Source organism: Artemia sp. Qi Xiang Cuo, chromosome 12 (genome assembly GCF_049724085.1).
Source record: "Artemia sp. Qi Xiang Cuo chromosome 12, ASM4972408v1, whole genome shotgun sequence".
Taxonomy (NCBI): Eukaryota; Metazoa; Arthropoda; class Branchiopoda; order Anostraca; family Artemiidae; genus Artemia; species Artemia sp. Qi Xiang Cuo.
In genome coordinates, this window is record NC_142805.1 from 10,272,057 (window position 1) to 10,286,257 (window position 14,201).

Sequence of the window (14,201 nt, forward strand, 5' to 3'; positions counted from 1 at the left end):
CTTGGTAAAAAATTATGCTAATTATTATGTAATTTTTAAGATGTTTTTTCCGAATCATAGTATGAAATCGGACTGATGAGGTTTTTTTAAAATTAAATTATAATAACCGGAAATCCCGTCGCGAAAAAGCCATATCGTGTACCGTATAAGCACAAAGAGTGGTTAAAAAAATGAAATTCATGAATTAGAAAAAAAATTAGATTAAACGCCCCAGTATAAGTCCGTATTCAGCGCCAGTGGTCTTGGTACCAAAAAAGAATGGTGATCTAAGACTTGAAGTAGATTATAGAGCCCTTAATAAACAATTAGTTAGTGATAAATTTCCTTTACCAAGAATAGATGAAATCCTTGACTCTATCTCGAGCAAAAACAAAATTTTTACTGCTTTGGATCTCACCCAAGGTTACCACCAAGTGAAAATAGCCGAAAAAGATGTCTATAAACTGCATTTTCTACAACTGAATGTGATTTCTACAAATATTTAAGAGTACCTTTTGGACTTAAGACAAGTTCAGGCGCGCTATGTAGACCCTTATTACATCTATTAAGAGGATTGAAGAATATCATTCATTTTGTTGATGATGTCATATGCGTAGGAGAAAACGCTAAACAACACTTAGCAACATTAGCTAATCTGTTCGAGAAATTCAGAGCGGGCAATCTAAAATACCGGCCTGAAAAAGTGAATTTATTTCCACCTAAAATTAAATTTTTAGGAGTAGTGGCTACGCATGGAGTGATGTCCCCAGACCCAGACAAAAAAATATGTCGAATACCTCAAACCCCCTAGAACTATAAAATAGTTAAGAGGAATTTTAGGTCTTACTGGTTACTTTAGAAAATTCGTCCGCAATTACGCCCAAATTGCGAAACCCCTCACGGAATTAACTAAAGGGAACTCCCAAAATGTTACCTGGTCACAGGAAGCTCAAACTTCCCTAGACCGTCTCGAAAAGGCACTCACTTCGGAACCAATATTATTGCTGCCTGATTTTGAAAACGGACAATTCGGGGTCACAAACCGATGCAAGTTCGAAGGGCATTGGCGCTATTCTTTCGTAGATAATCCCGGTAGAAAACCCTAGTCCTCTAGAGGGAACGCCTACACAAAATATAATAGAAAAAGTTATATGCTATTCGAGTAGAACTTTATCAAAAGGCGAAAGTAGTTATTCCGCCACAAACTTAGAATTATTATCTATAATCCACCACTTGGATAAATTTAGACACTATTTAGTTGGTAGAAAATTTATACTACGATCAGACCATAAAAGCTTGCAGTACCTTCGCAATTTTTAAAACCCCATGGGAATTCTAGCTAGATGGATTATGAAAATCCAAGATCTAGATTATGAATTTGAATATTTAAAGGGTAAAAAATGCAGCTTATGACTTCTTGTGTAGATTACCAGAAAATACGCCGTTAGTAGCCGAGGAGAACAAAATTAACGCTATCAATACTAAGAGTAAACATAAATGTAAGAAAAACAAAGTCAAAGACACAGTAAGAAAAAATAAGGATAACTATTGTCCCTTGTCTTTAGAAAATATATAATGAAATAAAAAAAGGACAAAATGTGTTTAGCACTTATTAATTATTTTGTGAATGATGATATGTTACCAGATAAATTCAAAACTCTTAGTAAAGAAATATATAATTTTTACTATGATCTTGATGAAGAAATACTATGCAGAATCATGACTGCTGAGGCAAACAGAAACCAAACTTCAGTATTACCTGTATTACCCGAAAACTTAACAATACCTGCATTTGAATATTTTCATTCAGATATAGGTGGACATTTAGGAATAACGAAAACTTTTCATAAATTAAAACAATATTTTTACGTGCCGTCGGCATTAACAAAACTTAAAGAATTTGTAAGTACATGCCAAGCGTGGAACTTAAGAAAAAAACCCCAAGCCTATCCTAACCCCCCAATGGAAAGAGTCCCGGTAACGAGGTTCCCCTTTGATATTGTCTCATTTGATTTATATTTTATTTATTATTTATTTTATTTATAACCCACTGTACAATAAATGTAAAATAGTGGAGTAATACAAACACAAAAAAAAAAAGAAAAAGAACAGCAACAATCTAACCACAAATATAAACACTAATAAAAAAAACAGATAAGACTGTGATGTGGGCCCAACCGAAAACTAGCATCCTGACTGATCTTCGCTTGCACCATTTCAAGCGAGGACAGAATTTCTGTTGCACCATAACGACCAACAAGGCGCCTATTGCGCACAGCAAGCGGCAAATATAATAGGAACTTACAATATCTAAAATAATTAACCTTCATTTGTTTCAGATCATGCTTAGTAAAAAGCGGATACAGCCCAGAAGCGGATAAAATCGCATGGTCACAGAAACTACAGTAGAGTTTAGCAAGACCATGCCTATTAAAACGTCCACGATTTGCAACAATTTTCCCATAACCAGCTTTAAGCTTATCCTTCGAATCACAAATAAATTTACGTCGGATACTTCCTACGGATTCACAAATGGAAATACCAAGCCATTTAATAACAGGGACCCTAGGTACCGTAAAAGTATTGCAAGCAAGGGGAGTAGCAGGGGGATTAACAGCGTTAAAGAGTAAATATTCACATTTCAAAGTATTTAATGATAGGCCTATTTCACTAAGCATAGATCCCACCATGCTAACATTCCATTCAAGCCTCCTTTTGGAACGACTAATCAGGAGGAGGTCATCAGCATATGCTAAATAAGACACATCCGAAAAACAAAAAAAACAACTGGAGGGAATCTTATTAATCACACTCGAAATACAAGCATTAAAAATATAAGGCGAAAGAACTCCTCCTTGCCTAACCCCGCTTTTAACAGGAATATTTCCAAAAACACATTCATTCGATTTCAATCTAACATATGAATTCGAATACCAAAAACGTAGCAGAGAAATAATCGATGGGTTTATACCAAGCTGATGTAAAGAATAAAAAGCCTGAGGGTGCACAACACTGTCGAAAGCTTTAGATATGTCTAAAGCAAATATATGTAATGATTGACCTTTCGTTTGTGCATCCTTAAAAAGGAGAGCAAGCACCCGATGTGCATAATGACAAGAAATCCCCTTTCTAAATCCAAACTGATTAGCATCATAATTCACAAAATCAATAATATAAGGAAGAAGCACATATTCAAAAAGTTTGCTAATATTGCAGGCGACAGTAATAGCCCTATAAGAATCACATTTATTTACGTCTTTTCCTCTCTTTACAATTGAGGTAACAGTACCACATAGGAAACTATCAGGCACTAAAGAACAACAAAGACACATTTGAAAAAGTAGCTGCAAATGTTTTACTAGGTCCCGAGAATCTTCCCGTAAATGAAAAACGCTTATACCATCAATATCAATAGACTGAGACTTCAGCCGCCTGATCGATTCAGTAATTATATCAGCTGACACAAGAAGGACGTGCTTTTGTTGCATTTTTTCGGGAAGGCACTTAGCAAGTAGTTGGAAATATCGGCTATGTACAGCGAAATTAACACGGGAAAAAATATTAGAATAATGTTGAATCCAAGCTGATTGCGGAATATTATCACTCTTATAATCAGTAAACTTAGAAGAATTCGTCACAAACTTCCACTCTTTCGAACTGTTTGGAAAATTAACTCCAGCTTCACGAACGGACCGCAGTTGTCTTTTATAAGCCGTTTTTGTTTTACATTTAATATCAAAAACAGTACCACGAGAGGGACGCCCACAAGCAATCCAAATACGTAACCATAGCTTGGCCTGATTTTTCACTTTTTTTCAGAAGAGGGTCGTAATTCCAAACAAACTTTCGCGTGTTGGACCGAATATGTTCAATTGGGACAGCTACTTGTTCGTTTTTTTTCAAACATAAAATGATTTGATGATAATACGTATTCAATTGCAAACGAGCACTAGGTGAGCTAACTCCACAACAGAGGAGGTTATAAGGCACATTAATGGTACTCAGCAGGCTTGCAAGCGTGGCCACATATAAAGGCCAATCACAACGATTCCAATTTCGCCGTTGAAACCACTTTTTTTCTACGGATTGGGGAGCATTTATTATTAGTTTAGATGTGACTGACACACACAGAGATATGGGTATGTGATCATAATCTCTTTCATCTTCATCAACATGGACAGTTGAAGTTGTAACACCAGCAGAGCATACACAGTGGTCAAGGTTAGACCGGGAGCCACTGGCATGTATGTAAGTAAATGGAAGATCTTTTGTCAGACTCCGGAAACCAGGGGGGAGGCACTCGAGTAGTGAATCGGATCGGGGGGAGGACATTGTCATATCACAGTTCATGTCACCCATTAGTAGCCAATCATAACCAAGTTTCTCAATACCCGATACCAAATTTTTCAGTTTTTTGCACGCTTTAACAAAATGGGTGAATGACGCAAGATTATTCTTATTATGCGGCAAATAAACATTGACTAGTACAAGATCACCAATCCTGACGGCTAAATAAATATCATCAGATCTGTAACACTGAGGGGAAAGGGAAGAGAGTTTCCGATTCAGCACGCAAGCCAACCCACCGGAGGGACGACCACGAGTTCTTCGGGTATTTGTAGAAAAAACAATCTGGCCGGGGCTACGTCGAAGGAAATTTACGCTCACAGCCGGCAATAAATGTTCTTGAAAAAGGACTACATCAAATGTATCAAGAAGATTATCAATACAAATGTCCTTATCTTTGGTCCCATTAATATTAAAAGAACAAATAGAGATAGGCAAAGATATCATTTGGCAATACCTTTGGTAGCAATAGCACGCAACTTGGGACATCGCAAACTATATGACACATGGTCTCCACCACAGTTAGCGCATTTAGGGTACAACTGACAGGGAGAGTCCTTTGATGATTCGTAGGGATTGGAGCATCGGGAGCATTTCACGACTGGGCTTCTGCAATTGGCAACTACATGGTCAGGAGAACGGCATCTATGGCAACAACGCGGGATCGGAAAATACTCAAAAACGCGCAAAAATTCGTAATCAACTTTCAATCCATTTTTAATGGCATTGATCTTAGTTGCAACATCTACAAACGAAATTCTGAGTGCATGGGAAATTCCAAGCCTTGTCACGTCAGAGACTCCAGGGTATTTAGTAAGGCGAGAGATATCGTAATCAGTGTCTATACCCTTTAATAGACCAAAATATTTCTTTTCGATAAGTTTGGCTTTAGAGTTCACTAAAACTGAGGGCACAGCCTTGCAAAAATCATTCACGGCCACATTATCAATTCTTACAACAAGTTTATCGTTAGACGACCGTATGCTGCTAATTGCCTCATGACCGGATATCTTGTCAATTACCTCTCTACGTTTTGCTGGGTTATTAAAAACCTTAGGCACATTCGAGATAACAACTGTGGCTAGAGTATCATTCGCGGGGACAGTAGGTAATGCCGGGAAATTCATATCATAATTTGTTAGCTTAGAATCAATAACTTCTAGAGTTCGGCCAATATTATTAATCTTGGTAGCTAAGCGTGAATATGCTACAGCCGGTATGGTAGGAACTTCGGTTGGAAGTCGGATCACATAAATAGGAATAGTTATGTTCTCAGAATCACATTTCCGGATTAAATCAATCATATCTCTGATATTGTTTGTAATTGCTTTATTGCCAACGCGCTTAAGACAACAGTCATCTGGAACTGTAGCTGAATAAAGTTCAATCTTTGCAGTTGAAACAGCCGAATTCTTGAAAAAATCAACCGCATGACTCACAATAATATCGTCGTCAATTCCCGCTTCGAAATTCACTTGGATAAAGTTCAAAACAGGCGAATAAACATACCTGTCATTATCGCTTGCAACACTCATAGTCCGCTTTAAACCGGTTTATCTAAGCAGGCGATTCACATCACGTGAATCACGTCATACTTGTATTCTTTCAGTTATAGATCACTTTTCTGGATTTACTTTTGCAAAAGCATTAAAGAATCAAGGCGCTTTTGACACGAGTAAGGCGTTAGCGAAATTATTTTTTAAACTTAGCATTCCAAATAAGGTTATAAGTGATAACGGAAGCAATTTTGTTTCAAAAGTAACAAAGGACTTAATGAGTTTTCTTAACATAGAGAAATTGGTGACATCCCCATATCACCCACAAGCTAATGCTAAAATATAAAATAGGCATAAAATATTTTCTAATGTATTAAACATTTATACAAAAGACAACAGGAACGACTGGGATCAATTCTTACCTTATTTAACTAAGATAATTAGTACTGCTTATTCAGAAACAACCAAAGACAACCCTTTTTATTTACTATCTGGTCGCGATTTTAGAATCGCGTATGATGAGATTATTGAGTCCCGGCAATATTACAATAACAAAGAGGATTACAAACAAGAGTTCATAAATAGGAAAGGAAAACTTATAAGATAGTTAGGCAAGAGTTGGAAAAATGTAAAATAAACCAAGAGCTAAGAAACAGACCCAAAGTCAAGGGGAACATAGATTTTAAGATGGGAGATTGCGTCAACCTAAAAAATGAGGCAAAGACGGAAGGCAAAAAACTTTCCAATAAATATTCTGGACCTTACAGAATAGTCAAAAGTATGATAACGATTTTACTTTTAAAATGGTGAACCCCGACAATGGAAGAACTTACAAGGCACATGTTAGCCAAATAAAAAGAGCCTAATTCCTGGAAAGATGGGTATAGTGTCCTTCTTGTACCGATTCGTCAGATGCAAAAAATGATTCCCCTAAATCAAGATTGGCAGAGCTAAAACCCTTAAATTTCAAGCAAGACTATTTTGAGAATGATAGTGATGAGGAAAACTTTAAAGAATTCTTAGCTATGAAAAATCTAGTTATTTCTAAAAGAAAATCCTTAATACCAGTGAGAATAAAAACTCCAACAAGCCCAGAAAGTTCATCATCGGAGAGCGCAGGAAAATTAGATTCTACAATATCTCCGAAATTTTTTTTTTGTCTGATAGAATTTAGACCCCTTGTCCCCCCAAAAGATTTCCAGATGATATGGTTTCCCCAGCAATCCCAATAGAGAGACCCCTGTCGCTACAGAAGGAATTGAACAGAGCTGTAGAAACTCCGGGTATTACCGTAAGGAAAACTCCTCCTAAAGATTCAATTAAAACAAATCTGCGAGAAGCTATGGATTTAATATATTTCCCCATAAAAACGAAACAAAGTACATTGCCTTGGAGTCAAACTCCCAAGGACGATTAGCAAGGACAATATCATGATATACCTGTGTCCAAGGTCAAGCCTAAACAATAGACTTCAGGGAGGGAAACACTAGTGCAAAAAATGCCCCATCCCCCTGAAGACCTGGCATTTAAACAATGGAGGAACCCTGCAAAAACTTTTGATTCCTCTCAGAGTTCTCAAGAGTTTTTCAAATCTCCCGAGCTGAAAATTCAAAGCAAGGGCTTAGAGAATAAACCTTCTACTTCCAGAGGAGTAGAAATTTTCGATGGAAGGGCAGGTGATACCACAAAAACGTGCAATGCCACTTCTAAAAGTTCTAATGTAGAATCATCGGAAACCAGTTCCGAAGAGTCTGACGGTGAATCAGACCCCATGTAGTATTTAAATAAATAGGTAAATCAAAACCGACTTCAGCGGCCGCGCACACGAAAGAAACAAAATTAAAAGGGCAAGAATTTTTGAAAAAAACAATACAAAAAGTTTGATCTTATATCCCTAGCAAAACCGAAAAGAAAAAAACCGCAAGAAGTCGAGGAGAAAGTAACAACACAATCGGGTAGAACGGTTAAAAAACCCGATAGATGGAATTACCCTTAGTCAGTACAGGATTACGAGATTTTGAATAGTTTGGTGTCATAAAGGAACAATAATTTAAAAATCTTTGTCTAGGAATAAAAATGGTATAGCTATAAAAATATTAAAGAAAATTTTGTCCAATATATTTCAGTATATGTGTAGTATATCAAAAATAAATTCTCGTGCTGAAGGCACATGGCAAATAGTCTTACAGAAAATAATATTTCTGAAAACAAAAAACCATTAGTATAAATATACGCAATTATCAACTGATCATTTTCAGATATCATGACGACAGGATCAAAGCCTATCCGTAAGGCGATAATTAATACTGAATTTATTACAATAACGAACGCGAAGGAAAACATTATATATTCTTCAACCACCAACATAGTATATTAAAGAATATTTTTTATTCTCGAATCATAGTAAAGATTAAAGAATATCATATATTTGGCAGCCCCAGCACCAACATAGCTGGTTGACGAAAAGGAAATCAGATATATGTGAAAGAATGGGATTTAACCTACAATCTTAAAGGGTATGAACCCCACACTTATAAGTACGGATTAGCACTCGCGAATACCCCCACGTATCGTCCGGCTAGAGGGGAAGTCAAAACAAAACATAGAAAAAGAAGCGCGAAGTAACTTGGTTGTTTCCAACTGTTAATAAGACGTCTACAAAAGAACCTCAATATCAAATATTTCTACTCTAAAGGACCCACTAAAACAGACCTTTTACTCCTTGATAAATGGAGAGCCCCCAAAATTTGCTATAATCTTGAAAAAAATCCCCAATGTGTCAAATACGAAGGCATACATCATCCTTTAGCAGAAATTCAATATTATAAAAAAAAAATTATTCGACCCTGAATCTGTAGAATACAAATCCCTGGGTAGTAATTGTTTCTAAAACGAATGAAAACACACCAAAGAAAAAGAGACGCCTATAAAAATAATAGCAAGAAAATTAAAAGAAGATTCTAAACTCTAAACCTAACAAAAAAAAACCCATCATAACCTCTGTTTTGGAAATTTTTTTTTCGCAAAAACTAATAATAATAATGAATCAATTGAATCAATACTAAGGAAATAGGAATATGTAACTATGGAATAAGTTAATCTCATATATATATATATATATATATATATATATATATATATATATATATATATATATATATATATATATATATATATATATATATATATATATATATATATATATATATATATATGAGATTAACTTATTCCATAGTTACATATTCCCATTTCCTTAATATTGATTCACTTGATTCATTATTATTACTATTTTTGGCGAAAAAAAATTTCGAAAACAGAGGTTATGATGGGTTTTTTTTTGTTAGGTTTAGAGTTTAGAATCTTCTTTTAATTTCATTGCTATTATTTTTATAGGTGTCTCTTTTTCTTTGGTGTGTTTTATATATATATATATATATATATATAAATTATTTTGTCTCAGTGCAGATTCCAATAATTCTAGTTGCAATAACAAAATTAATCTTATTAAAAGGCTTATAATGAACATAGGTTACCAGCGTATTTATATGTTGCTTGATTACTTATTTATGTGTTGCTTATTCGAAAAATATAATATAAAATTAAGTCGTATAGTAATTATTAACTAAGCATTTAAGGTATATCTCAACCATTCATAAAGGCATATCACAACCAGGGTAAAGATATGACCTCCGCGACCAGTCTAATCGCAAAACATAATTCATAAACAGAAATTCCATTTTGCGTATACAATTTAGTTTTGTTCGGGCAATGCCATAAAGCAATTCGAAAATTGAATTGATATAAAATAATAATAAAATACAAAATAAACAAATTTTGCAAAAATGGGTAAAATTAATGATAATTTAATTCTAGAAACAAACAAAAAGATGAGGCTTAAGAATATCATCATAATCCTCGTTGTTAACGCAGCCGCCCAAGATATCGTAAAGCCTGGAATAATGTTCAAGCATGAAAATTCATTGCTAGCTAGCCATAATGCATGGAAAATTCTTATGAAATTGGACCCCAAACCCTTCGAAACCTTGTTTCAACAAGTAACAAGACTAGATAAAAACACGAATGAATTCAAAGAATCGATATTCCAATTCCTAAGGTCGGATAAAGGATTACAGGCCAGTAAAATAATGCATAGTAAAGATAATAAAGAGTTTCCAATTCCTGGTGTCCCCAAACTAAAACAAAAATTCGTAATAGATGACTTTGATAAGAAAATGGCAAAAGTTGACATGGCACTTGGAACAAGCACCAAGGAAGACAGAAGAAAAAGATCAGCGAATAATATTGAATACTTGTCGAGAGACTTTACTGCAATGAAATCGATAGAAAACCCTAAATTACGGACTACAAGGGAAGGAAAACATTATGATGGAAATTACGCAATGATAAACGAACTACCAAGCCTATGGACCTTTCTCAAAGAATTATGGCAAAGTCATGCTGAGAAAAACGTCACAAAACGAACATTATCCAAACTAAGGAAGGAAAGTAGCAACAAACAAGATACCAATCTCAAGGAGTTAAACATATCAATAAACAATTTCTCAAGTACCCAACAAGATTACGAATATGCAAATCCCACAGAAGGAAATGAAAAAGATATAACAACAACCACAACTACGTATGAGACCCCAACCAAAGAGACACAATCTTCAATATTGGAAACCACGGCAAACACAGTGCCAGAATTGATCGCACTTAGCAAAGAATCACCTGGAAATTCAACTATATTAACTTATCTAAAACCCACGACATTTACAAAATGGACTTGGCCCACGTTTACGCACACCCATCCTTTTGGCGCATTCCTTATAAACGCAAGGGCAAGAATCCCGGTAAGATATACCGAAATACAAACGATAAAAGTACAAGGGCTGAAGCCAGAAGAAAAGAAAAATAATTATAAAAAAGAGGAAGAAGATAATTACGTACATAAGAAATGTTGGACAATAGACGGTAAACGTACTTGTGATAGACTAGCCATGGCCCACGAGCCGACAAAAGAAGGTATCGAACCATTACCTGGAAAACGCCCAAAAAGTGTCAACTCATCAAGCCTTCTTAATACTATATAGACAAAGATTACAAGCCTTATTTGAACTATTTAATACGGAAATACAAAAATTAAAACAAAGTACCACGAAGATTTTTGAAGTATAATTTCGAAGAAATAAATACCGTAGGGCTACAGGCCTAATTCCCATCATCGGAGAACTTGCCTCCCGCCTTTTTGGCCTGACAACGGAGGAAGACTTAAACAGCCTGAGCTAAAATTTAAAAAAGTTGAATAATGCCCTAAAGGTAAGGATACACATCCAGAAGATACAAGCCAGTATAACAAATTACCAGGGAGACAAAATTGAAGTGATATCTAAGAAAATATCAAAAACCGAATACGTAATGAATTATACAAGGTACGAAGTGGATCGCGTGGTGACAGACGCAAGCCTTACCATGGTATCACTCGATACAATTACCATGTCACTGCTAAATCTGGCGACAGATGTTAGTAAGTTCGAATTCGCATTATTTGCCCTCACGGGAGGAACTTTGTCATACGACCTACTAGATCCTTCTAACCTAAAAAGTATGTTAGACGAAATAAAAACGCAACTAACGTTTGGTTTACATTTACCCGTAGAGCCAGAAGTATCAAATTTATTTCTTTACTAAACCAAATTAAAAGTCCACATCACGGAAATAAATGAACATTTATTCGCAGTAGTAACAATTCCATTGATAAACCAGCAATCCATTTACGACTTGTACAAAATTTCGACCTTCCCTGCTAATATAAAGAAGACAAATTCGCTTATGACTATTACACCTGAAGCAGAGTATTTACTTGTTGATCAAGATAGAAGAAAATATGCCCTAGCCAATCCACAAGACTTAAAAGAGTGCGTATTATTCAAAAACCTAGTATGCCAGCTTACGTTACCTATTTATAATGTCAAATCTGAACCTTGCATGTTAGATATATTTTTAAAAAACGCACAGTAGGAAGAAATACCTGATTCGTGCGAAGCCTTGATAGGAAGTACTAAACGAGAAATATTCATACACCTTAGAAATGATCTTTGGTTATTTTCTGTTCCCAAAGAAACTGTTGGAACTTTGTCTTGTTATAATAATACAGAAAGAATCGATCCAAGTTACAGGACCGAATTACTATTACAAGATGCGGGTACGATAACCATAAAACAAGGATGTCGACTTGTAACTAAAGAGTCAACAGTTCAAACGCCGTTAATTACCACGAGCACAAATATTATAAGTCCTAAAATAATCAATTTTAAGGCAAATAACCTGTCGTACACTATTCCCAATATAGAAAGTGAGGAAATGAAAACCTCAATATGGTCCAAAATAGAAAAGAACAAAGGGACATTAAGGCTTACAAAAATAAGAGAAGCATTAGACTCCCAGATCCCCCTATTTACAAATGAAGACCAGAGGTTAAAGTACGTGGATAATAGATGCGGATTATTCTCAACCAATTCTTGGTGGAACATACTACAGACCGTGTGTTTCGTATTCGCAATTACCCTGACTATGAGAACCTTACTGAGTTTTAATAATTGAAAAGTCTGGAGATTAAGACGGCAAAACCCAAAGAAAGAATACGAGGAAACGGCTTAAATGCAGAAGTTCAACCCGAAACCCAATGAGAACGTCTAAGCCAAGAAAAAGGGAAGAAATTAGAAAACAAGTGGGTATAGAGGTCTCCACTCGTCCTTGCTATATCTTGTTCCCTCATTGTAAGTGTCTTTTACGTAAAACCGTGCGGTTACGACGCTGCAACATACGTGTCTTAAACAGCACGGAAGTGCGTGAACAATGAAGGCATTAATTATGTTGTAAACTGAGACCTCAAACTAAATAATGTAGTGTAACTTACGTTTAAATGGTTATTTTAAATCTAATGTAGAATTAAATGAGGGTTGAAGAAGATTAAGATAAAGTGTGTGTAATAACGTATACTAAGGAAAATAATAAGAGACCTTACTTAAAGTAACAATGTCATTTTGTTAAAATCAATACATGTGCATTAATATTGGTATTTGCTTAATATTGCCTTGTAGCGTAACATTAACAATTAAATGTAACCAATCGTATTGCTTATTATGTATTATGACGACTCGTTTTAAAGAACGTGTGATTCAGCCTAGTTATTTTTATTCCAGGGATTGGAATGACATATTGGAAATCAATCATTACAATACGTAGTCCCGTGCAGATACAACCTGGTAGCATCTATTTTCATCATACCTCAACCAACGAAGCGTACTCACCACAGACTCCAGGCAATTTTCATCCTAGCTTCGTTTACAAAAATTACGGTTACCTTTTTGATCGTTGTTCCTCGATCAAAAACCATATTATGTATCAGGTAACACTATCTAATAAATCTCAGTATCCAGTGTATTACCGAACTATATAAACAAATTAGTCCTGAGAACCCCATCGACCAGTACAAGATATAAGTATATAAATATCACCCTTGATAATCCTTATGGACCCATGCACCATATTACTGTATAGTTATGATAATTGATGAACCCAAATTATGTCCGTGTCGCAGATTCATGCGTTGAATCCCTTTCGACCATTTCTCGGGACCCATCCTATCACCTCTATCAAATGCGAAAAGTTCCTATCGCTGTTATCCCATAAATGTTACGAAATAATTTCTGAAAAATGGACCTGAAAACCAACTATTGAATCGCAGAAACCAAAAGTAACCCCAGTGACTAACCTCCCAGTTACTATGTACTCCTCCCACAATTTAAAGACAATATGTTGAAGGAGTCACTAAAGTTTGATGTCGACCCATTCCAAATCCAAACATCAATTCCCCTGTGATTAACCAAGGAATCACCGCAAAAGCTAATAGGTGCAAGCCATGCACGAACAATTTTATATGAGAACTTAATCTCTAAGTGCACAAACGAACAATTTTATACGATAATTACATTCTCTATGTACTTTAAAACATCCCAAGAACGATATACTGAGAAGAAAATCAACCCATCCTTTATCAACGCAGTTCCAGTGTTCGACCCATTAACGATAAGGCACCTTATGAACTATCTAAAAACAACAGGTGAGAATGAACCCTGACATCAAAATTCCAAACACCTGTACCTGGGAGTATCATTTCCCGTTTGACAATTAGAGAAAGCGTTTCGTCCAAGATGAACATAACCATGCTTGAACTGTTCCCTGAAGAAACTATATTGTAAGTGTATTAAAATTTTTTGCCAAGACGAAAGGAGTGAAGAACCATAATTTAAAACAGAAAGAGTGAGTACGCTAAGAGACACATAAGGTGGTAAAATAGGTTTGAATTTACACATT